The sequence below is a fragment of the Sciurus vulgaris genome (genome assembly GCF_902686455.1).
Source record: "Sciurus vulgaris genome assembly, chromosome: 12".
NCBI lineage: Eukaryota > Metazoa > Chordata > Mammalia > Rodentia > Sciuridae > Sciurus > Sciurus vulgaris.
In genome coordinates, this window is record NC_136473.1 from 14296498 (window position 1) to 14309971 (window position 13474).

General features: G+C 45.6%; 1 protein-coding gene across 6 annotated transcripts in view; it reads right to left on the reverse strand.

The window, feature by feature from the left end:
• Nucleotides 1–13474, reverse strand: part of SFMBT2 (Scm like with four mbt domains 2) — a 213509-nt gene that overhangs the window by 87989 nt on the left and 112046 nt on the right. The gene's annotated exons all lie outside the window — the stretch shown is intronic.

The following is a 13474-nucleotide window of genomic DNA, read 5'->3' on the forward strand; positions in this document are numbered from 1 at the left end:
TATCGATCAAAAATGAAATGCCATTCATTTTATGGGAGGGCTGTCTTAGCAAGCTGCCTTACCAGTCTCTCTTCAGGGAATCTGCCTTCACTAGAATGGCATGGTAAAGGAGAATCTGTTTACATGACCTTCCTCTCTCTGCTCAGGGTTCACTGGCTATCCTCCCTCCAGCACCTCAGGGTTCTGACTCTTTCCTGCGAAGGTCCAGTGACTCGCATTAAGACTAATTTGGACTGGTGAATAATATCAAGCTGGTGGGAGTAATGACAAGGGACAGGCTGAGCATACTTGCAAGCGCTTTCCCTAAGGTATGATTTCCCCTTCCCGAAGACCATAGGGTAGTATCCATCTTATAGTGATGAAATTAAGACAGAGAAGTTAAGTTACTCATGCTATGACACACAGGATTTGAACAACAGTCTGACTCTAAGTCCATGATCTAGCCACCAGATGATATCACAGACTGGGAAGCAGGGAACAAAAGAAGGATCTTTGAGTTTTATCTGTAATTAATAAAAACAAAATTCCTACAATCTGTAGGCTCTTATAGTCTTACTTCAAAGGAAGTCACTTTCAACAGAGTCGAAATACTCTTAATACTAATCATTTACTTAGAAGCTCCATGTTTTGCTGTTAATTCATAACCTTCTTCAACGGCTTAGGAAAAAAGTATGTCAGAGGGAATTCTGACACAAGAAGTTATATCCCCCAAACATTTATAAATGGCTAGTCACAGGCTTCATCAACAATTAACAAACACCTTGCTGGTTGTGGTGGCCCACACCTGTAATCCCAGTGGCTCAGGAGGCTGAGGCAGGACGACTGCAAATTCAAGACCAGCCTCAACAACTTACCGAGACCCTGTCTCAAAATAAAAAATAAAAAATAAAAGGAACTGGGGATGTGGCTCAGTGGTTAAGTTGCTCTGGATTCAATCCCTAGTACAAAAAAAAAAAAAAAAAAAAAAAAATTGACAAATATCTTCACTGCTTTCAAATGTTGGTTTAGCAAGCAATGAAGACCAAAGCAAGGTATGCAGGAAAATATCTCTGGTGCCTCATAAATCATCGCTCATGATGCCTATTTCTGATTGACGTGGCTAATCCAGTATGGGCGATTGGCTACAAATCCCACAGCAGTCTCAACCTCTGTGTTCAGCACGACACTGAATGAAGGCGACACTAGGTAATGTGCTTCCTGACTTGGAGACACTTGAAATAACTAAGGAAATACTCAGGAAATAACTAAGGACTGAGAAATGTGAAGCACCTCCCTGGGCAAAGATGACCGGGCAGATGGCGTTCGGGCTTCACGGTGCCACCTGAGAAAGGAGGTCGGGAGGGCTCCTCACTCCGAGCATGCCCTGGGTGCCCCAGCTACACACTGGTCACCGTTGCTGTGAGCATCCGCCGCAGGGACGTCTTTGGCTCCCAGGTGGCTCCCATCCCTAGAAGAGGGCTCCCCGATTCTGCAGAATCCAACAGGTATGTAGGAAACACACCTGATGTGGAGCCACCCTGAGATTAGCCATCGTGAGAAAATGGCACCCCAACTTCCCTGGCCACGTGTTCGTGCTTGGAGATGGGACACCAGAGGTCTTGACAACACACACCAGCTACTGTGCGTGCTCGCCTGCGGGGGGACAACAAGGATCACTAAGGCAGGGAGACAAGAAAGAGGCAGAACAGCAGAAGCACTCAGGTCCCACGTGGCCACTAGAACCTGGCTCATCCCACTGCCGGCAGGGACGTGAAGAGCTGCAGGTTCTGCTAATAAAACCTAGTACGCGGCCATCACGGCCTCCAAAAATAGCTAATGCATCTACTCATCTCCACTTCATTAGACAAACACATCTCACATGACACAATTACGAAGAAAGTGGCACAGGGGAGAACAAGTTCAAACTAATTAACACAACAAAATTAAAATGTACTTGATGAGGATTTAAATGAGAGAAAAAGAGAAAAATCTTAGCTGTGCAGAGGCCGAATTCTTAAACCTGATATCCAGAACTGGAGGCTGCAAACAATTCTCCTCCCTATGGTAGCATCTGAATGTCAGTCTTTAATTCTTTGGCTGTCCCTTTTTGCTTATGTTGACAGGAAATAAAACAGACAAAGAAATAGAGATACAATTCACACATCCCCAAAGTTTTAAAATCTTGTACTTACACAATAATACTGCACAGTACTAATTTCTTCAGTTCCAACATGCCATTTTGGGGGTCTACTGGGAACTCAAACATTGCACAGACTTCTTTTCAAGACCTCAATAATTTGCATAATTTCTAAAACTAGGCTTCAGTGAAGTCAAAGGAAGGTTTTAATTAGTATTGCATTCAAATTGATATATAATGACCTACACTTTAATTCCTTTATTCATATCAGCATGATATGTCATGCTAAAAAAAAAATCAGTGCCGTTTATCATACTGTTCCTCTTTGTTTTACCAATGACCTAGTGCTCATTTATTCATTAGAAAATTACTCTTGTAATACTAATTTCATCAAAAACCAGACATTAAGATGCCAGCATTTATTAAATCAATAGTATTATTACATTCCAATTCCATCACACTGATTTAAATTTAGCCAGTGAAATATGTATAACGAGAATGTAATAAAAAAATCTATAAGCTGAAAAGTAATAAGCTTTTCCATTTTTTACTTACAGCTGTAAACAGCAATTTTATCTACTAGTGGTGATTCAATGATGTTAAAAAATAGCAATGAGAAATACACTGTTGGGGCATTCTGTACTTCAACCTGAACCACACAATTTATAAAAGGCAATTATGCAAGGCCTATTTCATGGTAAGTCCAAAAGAATGGTATTAAATTGTTTAAAGAAAAAAACAACCACTACCAAAGCAGGCAATGAGAATGTCTTTCATTGATTAATGCTAAGCATCATAAAAGCTTTAGGAAGGGTGGCAAGAAATCCACCCTTCCTTCCAGCAGGCCTAGGGAAACTCAGCGCCCACTCAGGCTGCACCGGGGGACAGAGATTCCTGAGTCCCTTCCTCCTCCCTCTTAGTTAACTGGCTGGCTTCCAGCAGGCCAGGAAGGCTCCTTGGGTCCCCACGGCAACACTGAGCAGCCTGTGGGCTGGAAAAGAGCAAAGCAGAAGCCGGGGGCCAGCTGCACACCCCACTGGCAGAACGTGGTGGACACAATTACCCAGGGTCACCCTTCTGCTTCTAGAGCTCTAACTGCAACCCCACTGTTGTCATGGAAATGGGACTCAGGGTCCGAACTCCCTCCCTGTGTGCAGACACCACCTTCTAGAGAAAGAAGGAAGCTCCACTAAGCTGCCTGTCTGTTCCGCCCCTTCCAGCCACTGACACTGTGGCTGGGGACACAGGCAACTCCTGGAGGATGCCCTGCCACAGGCAGGAAGGGCTCCAAATGGGAAGGTGCTGACCGCCAGCCAGCTGGGCAGAGGGACAACAACAGCCGGGGTCTCCAGAGCCTCCCCAAAGCACAGCTGCCCTGTGCTCTGACTGACCAACCTGTTTCCAGGTGAGGAAAGTATTACCCTCTACACCAGGTTCTCAACATTGGTGCTGTTGGCATTTGGGGGCCAGATTATTCTTTGTTGAGGGGGACTGTACTGTACACTGTAGGATATTTAGCTGAATCAACAGTCCACTACCCACAAGATGCCAACAGCACGCCCCACTCTGAAAATCAAAATGTCTCTAGTCATTGTCACATGTCCCCTGAGGGGCCAGTGCTCTGTACCTGCAGTTAGAACCACTGCTTTAGGTACCAAGAAGACAGACATGAGGCACAACACGTGTGGCATCCTCCCTTTTCATTTCTATTTTTTTTTTTTTGCGGGGGCAGAGATTGAACTCAGGGGCACTGGGTCACTGAGCCACATCCCCAGCCCTATTTTGTATTTTATTTGGAGACAGGGTCTCACTGAGTTGCTTAGTGCCTCACTATTGCTGAGACTGGCTTTGAACTCCTGATCCTTCTGCCTCAGCCTCCCAAGTCGCTGGGATTACAGGTGTGCACCACTGCATCCAGCCTCCTTTTCGCTTCTGATGAGCTTCCTCAAAATCACCCGGTTCTCTCTGCCTCTCTCAGCCTGCTGGCCATGCAGATCACTCCTTTTAGTTTGGATGCACTTGGACTCTCTCTCAGCAAGATTTGGGGATCCTTCTGTGCTCCTGACTTCGACCCTCCCACTGACACCACTTCAAATACCTCGTGTGCACAGTTAAAAGACGCTGTTAGGAATGAAGGGAACAACCATCAACACACCACAACCGTGACCACAACCTGGTGTCGTGAAGCTATTTTGTGTGCATACAGTGGTGGTGGTGGTGAGACACACATTTCACCATGGGTATCTCCATGACAGCAATGAGTTCTTATTTACAAGGCATGAACCATCCTTCTCAACCCATGGACGAGCGGAGCAGCCACCAAGACTGGGAGTGGCCCTGAGGAAAGTTTCATCCATCACTGTGCCTTCACACATAAAGACAGACACCCCCACACAACCTGGGGTAAACCATAAGGGAATCCAGTAAGACTCAGAGAAAGGGCTCAGGACCGGTGAAAAGAACAGCCGGCAACGTCAGAAATGACCGTGGATCTTCCCATCCTTCAACACCATTACTGTGACAGCTTTCCCAGTCCAATCCCTCATGGTCTTAAGATGGCTACAGACATTCCAGAGTCTGAGCCAGACCAAATAAGGCACAGAGGAAGAAGAGAGAGCCACCTCTTCCCTATGCCTCTTCTTAAAGATTTCAGATACCATCTGGCAAAGTGCCTCATCAGATTGCTGAACCAAACTGGTCAACAGCATCTTCCTAAACCAATCATTGTCAAGAAGAAGGAGGCCTCGACGTCTGACTTATGCCAGTGGTTCTAATTCTACAGAAGAGTACCGCTGCCTTCCAGGGTGCTGGTATTGGCACAGGGCAGAGACATTTGCTAATTAGGACAATAAAGAATTATCCTGGCCAAAGGGCCCAGAGAGCCCCTGTCAAAAGCAACAGAAGAATGAACTGATTGACATACTCTAAATCAAATGTGGTATTGGGCAGGCAACACTAAATGCACTCAGAATTCATCTTTGGGGTCTTTGTTACAGTAATAAGTACTTTGCCCCGTCTTTTGATAGCCCAGCTTATTTTTAAACTCTAGTCAAAAGCAAGAGCAAAAAATAAAAATAAAAAAAAAAAAAAGGGCCTTGGGGTTCAACTAGGTCTATGTCTGAGTCCTGGCTCTATTACAAGGTCTCTCTGTACAAGGAAGTTACAAGAAAATAACTTCTCTGACCCTCAAGTTCCCTCAACCTCAACACTAAGACCTAAAACACCTACTGAGTCGGCTTACGGGAAGGACAGTGAGATAACGTGGCAAGGTCCCAGCAGTGTCTGCCATCTTGTTGGGATTCGATGATGAGAAGCGATCAATACCACAATGTCCCACTGGATAGCGATGGTGGCATTCATAGAACCGCACCTGGCTTCAGTCTCTGCATCTGCTACGACGGCAAGGGGTCTGAGAGGGTTAACGTACATTCCAAGCTGGGTGGCTTCTCATGCAGGAAGCTGAGATTTGTAATGGTGCAGCTGGGCCTTGCTCTGGTTCCCTTGGAACACACCTGCAGGCTTAGAATCATCAGAGGCCAGGAATAGATGAGGTCCAAGATTCACACAAGACCACCAGTGAGATGACAAACTCTGATTCCTTTACAGACTGGAGTTACATATGTGCGCGTGGATGCCTGTGGGGTGGGGGGAACAGTCCTGCTGGGGTCTGGAAATCCTGCAGGTGACTCCAAGTGGCTTAAACACTAAGCTGTTTTAAGTCAGGTTTCTGCTATCTTGAACCTATACATTTGTTTTTTTCTTTTTATGTTAAACAGATAAATGTTCATGTAGAAGTTTATCTTGCCTCTTTCTGGCGGACTTTTCATTATAAATGGGACTGAAGACAAAACCAGAGGCAGACAGGACCCTGCGTTTGACTTTATGAGTTCTAGACAAGGAGGCCTGAGGCAGGATGGCTGTCTGAGGAGTGAGGAGAGAAAACCCAGGAGCAACGACTTCTGCACATTTCCCTCCCTCCCTCTCTAGCAGGCCAACCACCAGGGCACAGGAGGCCAGGTAAAGGCCGCACTGCCCTGTGATACGTACGTGGTCTTCATGTTCCATTAGATCTTAACCCTATGAAGACCTGAAGTCAAAGGGAGAAACGAACTTCTTTTCACACTGGTTTCCCTGCCCGAGACACTGTTTGCAACTGCCTACTAGTAAAACAGGTTAAAAGCAAGGCCTAACCTGCAAAGATATGGGTGCATTTTCAGAGGGGGAAGCTCCCTCCACACAAATGTTATTGTGGCTTAAATCCACAATAAAATCCTCCCTAGACGAAAGAATTTCAGTATCTTCTTAATCATTCCTCCTAATGAAGAACAGAATTTAAGTCTTAAAAACATTGAAATGTGGTGCAACCATCACTTGGAATGTTGCCTAGTTTTATAACCAAGAGGTTTTATTCCCCTGGCACCCCAACAACCCACACGTCACTGTGTGAAGTCCATGCAAATATCATATCCCCTCCTCTGCAACCCCAGAACCTGGTCCAAGCCAGAATGATCGGGGTGAACAGAAGCCACTGGGGACTGAAGAGCCCCAGAGCCGACAACAGAAAGTCGACTGTACTCTTCAATTTGCAATGTTCAGAAGCAAAGGCAAGCCACCAGCGAGCAGACAGCAGGCAGCAGCGTCAGCCTGTGACCAAGCAACTGTCACAGTGAACCCTGATGTTCACAGATTTTGCAATCTTTGTTTATTGTTGGACCAGAGGTGTGCTCTTTATTAGGCCTCTAATAAGATTTTTTCCAATACCCATAAAAATGAGATGCCACTGTGGCCCTATTTTGCTATACGGCTCACATGCTGCAGTTCGAGAACCCAGAACACATCAAGAATAAGCACCAACTAGCTCACCTCCGGTCCCTCTAAGTAGCAAGGCACGGGCCTTAAGGAAACTCGACTTCTCTGTGATCTGCCGCCCCAGAGGTTCTGCTGACATGCCTCTTGGAGTCAGTAGAGAAGTGAGAACAGCAGAAACAGGCTCTGACTCATAAGCCTCATGGAACCTGAGCTTCCAACCCCCCCCCCCCAAGGCAACCCACAAAGGAAGTGGATGACGCTGAGGGGCAGCGTCAGTCTGATGACAGGTGAGCGACCTGCTGTCAGAACACCCTTCAAGAGAACCACTGGGGCATAACTTGGGGAAGAGACACCGATCGCAGGTCCTACTAATGTTCACTACTCAACAATGTGGCCAAAGAAAGGAAGACCTGTCTCCAAATTCGGGGAGAGTCTAAGAATCCTACCTGCAGGCCAAGTTTACCGCTGCCGTATTAAGCTGCTGAATAGGAGAAAAAGAAAGCAGGCACCTTCAAAACTGCAAGCTCACAATCCGCTCACGTCCTCTCCTACCCCTGGCTACACTCTATAAAAGGGGAAACTAACTTTCCTCCTTTGCCACACTTAATTCTCTCTGTCCTCAAACCCAGGTCTCAGATGCCAACATGGAGAAGAGAGTCCCTCCTCGGGGTTAAACCTAAAAATCACACTGACAAGTACAAACTTCAAAGCTTTAAAAAGAGAAAATGCTAAAGAAAACACAGGATGAGGATCTTCAGGGCCTTAGGAACAGACCGGACACTTCTGGTAGAATGCGTGGAAAAAACAACAACAACGGTCTCATAGTAAAGCATCTCCTTCCACCAGTTAGCCTTCCCTGAGGAAGCCCTTCTCTTTGCTTATCAAACATTAAAGAACGGGGAACATAAGATGCCAGGAAGAAAGTTATGTGGGTACAAACCTGAGTCACCTGATCACACTGCCATTACACCAAGCCCTTTATCTACAGATTTCAAGAGCACCTGTTAAAGCCTATCAGTTCTGGAGATAGAATTTTGGCACCATTTAAAAGCTACATCCAACAGGACAAAAACTGAGCTATCCAAGGACACCAACAGACTGGGTATTTGAAGCACAGTTAGGTGCCACACTACAATGGCCTGCATGGAGGACACTGGTCCCAGATCACGATGGAGCTGAACATTTTCTACTGCCTGGTGACATCACAGCCATCACAATGACCAGGTGCAACACCTCCAGGGGTCTGTGCTGATGCTGGTGTAAACAAGCCTACTGAGCTGCCAGGCGTATAAAAGTCCAGCACATAAGACTTGATAACGATGACATCACTATGCTATTGGCTATGCTCTCACCGTTATTTTAGAGTATACTACTTCTACGTATTAAAAAAAGAAAAAGAAAAATCTACTGTCAAACAGGGTTCTGTGTTCCACCAGCAGCAGCCTCACTGCACCCCCTGATGGCACAAGGAGGCCACCTCAAGGGACCAGCACCATCTTGGATTGTGTAAGACATCACCTGGCGATACACTGCCTAGTCACGACCTCATCCTCAGGTGATGTGTGACCACACTTGGAGCAGGTACCTTGTCTTCTATGAGTCCTCACGAATGCAAAGCCTCAGTCCCCAGGACCTCCCTGTAGCCACATATATGGACTGGGAATTGGCCAGGGGGCAACACTGGAAGGGGTCATAGCTCAAGCGCTGGGTGTACACGTTACAGCAAAACCCACATCCCTCCTCAGCTTCAAATGAGTGGAAATAACCCAGAAGCTCCGGCCACATCTCATCCATCCTGTTCTAATACGGACCTGAGGAATGTGCCAGGCTCGGGAAGGAAAGCAAAACAGTCCAGAAAATAAAGTGGCTGGAAAGCAGAAACCAGTCACAGAGCGCCAACTCTATCACCCAAACCAAGTGCTGTTTGGAGCATGTTCCTAGAGCTTGTGTGTCTCCACTGTCTGTCCAATGAGGAAACACTATTCATATAATAAGTTACTGAAAGAATCAAAAGCGATAATAAAGGACAGACGCTTTAAAAAAAAAAAAAAAAAAAAAAAAACGCACCCCAGGAGTCAATGTTAAGGTCAGCCTGTGGTCACTTTCAGCAAGACGCAATTCTGGACATTTCAGCTCGCGAGCAGTGGGATTCTCATGCTGAGATGTTTTATCTCCAACCCAACCCTACCACGTTCCTCTGCATTCTCCTCTCCTTCCTTGTCTGAGCCTGGAGTCTTCTTAGCTGACCATGAAGATGCAGCCTTAGGAGTGAAGTCACCGTGTCCTAACGGTGTTCTAATGACCACGCCCTTTCCTTTGGCATGCTATCATTCAGAATCACTCATGGTGGGCTTAGTTCATTTAAATTATGCCAATGACCTCTGCTAGCCTTTGATTCTTCCAAGTTGTTTTTCAGACTTATTTCTTCACTGATCTATTCGAGAATATTTGTGTCCCAGGCAACATTCAAGGCACCAAGATAAAGCAGTCATAAAAATAAATGCTACGCTCGCGTGAAACTCACCTTCTAACTTGGGGAAGCAGATTACATTTTAAGAGGTACAAATTAACATGTTATAGGTGGAGGCATGAGAACTATGAAGAAAAAACACAGCAGAGGGGCAGGTACAGCTCAGCATGCTGTGGGGGTGGCCCGGGGTACGCATCTCTGATGTTAAGCAGACCTGAAGAAAGAGACAGAAGGAGCCATGCAGAAATCTCGGGGGTGATTTTCTGAGCAGATGGAGTATTAATACTAAGGCCTGAGGCAGGAGCAGTGGGTGTTGAGGGACAGCAGGGACAGGGTTGGGGGCGGCTCAGGACCAGCTCCTGAGAGCTGCAAGGGACGGGGCTCAGAGAGCAGGGGGTCACGAATGGAACCTGGCACATCACACACCGGGAGGGACAAGCAAGAGGGACAAGACCTGATTTCTGCTTCAAAGACTCACTGTGGCTGCTCTGTTAAGAACACGTTCTGGGATGCAATAACCAGAAGCCAGGGAATAAATTCTGAGACTGACCTAACAGCCCAGGAAAGTGAGGTGGCAACTGGGACCAGGTGATGACAATGGAGGGGAGAGGAGTGGGTTCAGGCCAGTTTGAAGGGAGAGTCAATAACATTTGCTGATGGAGGGAACAGAAGGGGCCGAAGAGAGTTCACGCTGTGGACCAAAGGCTTCAAAATGACTGGCCCTCGGGTGGCATCTGGGAATGTGGCTCTAATGGTTTTATACCTAACAGGACATAAAATTTTTCCTAAACATATGAATGACTCACTATGCCTGAACTGCTTCTGCAAACAACAGACATTATGCCAAACACTCAACTTCCTCCTGGGAGCTGTGGATTTGTGACTTGTGCCAGGTAAGAGGTGCCCGCCTGACCAGTCCCTTCGAGACCCCCCAGGGGAGGACCCTAGGAAGATGGCCTGGTTTTCTGGACTTCCCCCCAGGCACCTGCACCCTTCAGGGATTTGCTATATATCCTGTGCTGTAGGGAAGTGTAGCTGTGAGGAAGTGACCTCTGAATCCTATGGGTCCTGGGGGGTCACCAAACCTGGGGCAGTAGGGGGACCTCCCAGACAGGAGGGCCAGGAAAGAGACTTCCAGGAGGATGCCAGGGCTGTTGGCCTAGAGCCTCCATTGTCTTTATCTACAGTTCTCAGCACTCCATCGCAGGTCTCAAAAAAGAGTTGATTTGGAATTTCAAACCCTCTAAAACATTCAACGCTTTTAAAACAGAAAGAGTCAAGAACTTTCCCTTCATTCAGGAATAAAAATGGATCACGGATTTCAGTGGCATTCCAAGGCTGGCCCCCTCCTCCCATCCTGAGGCATGGTGATGAATGAGCTTAGTGGCAAAACCTTTGCTTCCTCTATTTTTTCTATTCTTCTGAGGAAAAACTACTTGGTTTCTTTGGGAACCTGGGAACTACTTCTTTGGGGATTTTCTTTTTGATGGATATGGGAGTGTGTCAGTGAAACCTGAATAATTTAACAGAGGTAAACTACAATTTAGAAGAACGGCAGAGGGCACAGAGTGGCAGTACGAGGAAAGGTTTTGTCCACACTCTTAGGTTCCTGAAGCAGAGTCCTTTGAGGGAGATTCCTTTGTGTTCTGAACGCTGATAATAACCCGGCCAAGCCCAGGTGAGAATCCAGTGAGACCACAGGATGCAGAGGGAGGTCGCCTCTATGCCCTTATTATTTACCAGGAGTAAATCGGTACTATTCTAGGGAATAGTTTTGGCAATCCTTTAGGTTTCTAAATAATGAGGCTGGTTCTTAGGGAAAAATTATTATTTATTGTTTTTAAAAAATGGATTTTATAATCTCTGAGCTTTTTTTAACCCATTTTATCAACGATTTATCTTTCAACTGAGTGTATGCTTTAAAGATTATTTGTATTTTCCAGGCAAGGTAAGTCAAAATGCCCTGAAAAACGTAGGGTCCAAAAGCTATTTGAAACGTTCTCTCAACAGTAAATAACAGCAGAAAACCCAACTCTGGGCTTGTGCGTGCACTGTTTCTGTTTGTGTTTAAGGCAGAAGGGGAAGGTTGCCCACAGACTTGCCCTGACTGCACGTAAACAGGGATACACACGCGTGTGAATCCAGCCTCCCTTGTCAGAAACTGCAGCGTAATGAGATTCATTCCATCAAAACACCCATCTTATCTAAAGTGTAAAAATAATAAAAAGAATTGCTTGGAAACATGGCAGGTTCCTAGCTACTAAATGTACTTAGCTTTGACTTCTGTCTCATAAAAGCTGAACACAATGGCGATGTTCCTTAACAACACACATCTCCGATGATTCGTTGCTGAATGCAAACATATATTCCTTTCACCATACTGGAAGAAATAGAAGTCAGTCCCCCCGTCAAGATACACTGATGATCAGTGATAACGGAGAAAAAATAGATATGATTTTGTGTGTGTATATACATATGGGTGCCTGTGTATTATTCTATTTTGGGACCCTACAGAGGAATATCACTTGCTAGAACTTCTAAAAACTCAGAAAGAGAGAAAGAGTTTCTCTTTTATTTATTTATAAATGAAGCAACTACAAATATAGTTTGATATAATTTCACGCAGTTTCTTTGAATTTAACTACCTCCTTATAAATAAATACAGGAACCCAGGAGAGAATACCAGCATCTGATTTCTTATATCACTGCGCATGGGTGAAATTCAGTGGGACTGGTGGAAAAGTGTCCCCTCAGAGTTCACATGCCCCTGGAACCCGGGAATGTGACTGTGTTTGGAGGCATGGTCACACAGGATGGGCGTGGGCTGAAGGACTGTTGTCCTGAGAAGGAGAGGGAAATCTGGACAGAAACCCAGAGAGGAGGCCAGATGAAGACAGGCAGCGCATGGAGCACCAGCCAAGGAATGCCAAGGGCCCCAGCAGCCACCAGAAGCCAGGGTAGATTCCTGGGCCTGTCTCAGGGTCTGCAGGCCAAGTCCCGTCCAGCTGACACCTCGATCCCAGTTGCAGCCTCCAGAGTACGGGGGCATACACTCCTGCTGTCTCACGTCACCCAGTTCATAATCATCTGTTACAACTGCCTTAGGAAACTAAGCAGTCGTTCCCACGGCCTCCAAGTTAAATACATACATGTTCACTGCCTGTTTCTCTTCCATAAACTCGAAATAAGAGAAAACATTTATGAAAGTATCTCATGAACTTTAAGAACACAAAATATTCAGTACAACCAACTTTCATTTATGAAGTGCCTACACCATACACCATACTGCCATACACCACATGCCATATGCCATACACCATACACCCTACACCCTATACCATACACCCTACACCCTACACCCTACACCCTACACCATACACCCTACACCATACATCCTACACCATACACCATACACCATACACCCTGCCGTGGGCTAGGCCCAAAAGTTATATTCAAAGCTACTATGGCAATGCTTAATTATGAACAAATATTGAATGATATGGTAATTTTCAGGTACTTTATCAAAATAATAGTGTGAATTCTCATAGGTGGGAGAAGACCACTCCTTCCCAGGGCCCCTGTATTCTGTATTCTGGAAAATATGAACAAATTATTAAACCCTGGAATCGGGTCAACAGCACATAACTTAACCTTTCGCAAAGAATAGTTGCTTCATAAATATTTAATGAATCAGTTAATTTTTAATTAGAGATAGATCAAGATTATTAGTGTTTGTACCTTTGGAGTCTTAGTATTCACAGCTTCAAATAAGTCTGCATATCCAATTAATCGATAACATTTACTCGGAATTTTTTAACCCAGGGAGTTAAGTACATTTGTCCATGCAAGAATTTGTTTATTTATTTGACGAATATTTATTAAGTATTGTCATGGGCGAGGAATTATGTTACTAACGATGGACAAAACAGACATGGTCCTTGTCTCACTGGAGCTTCAACAGGAAAGCAAGATGGGTACAGTGCAAGGACTCACAGGAATGACTGCCTGCAACTACGACACGAGAGGTAGCCTCCTCTTGGAGGCCCACGCTCATCAGGATCCAGGGGCCCTGGGAAGGA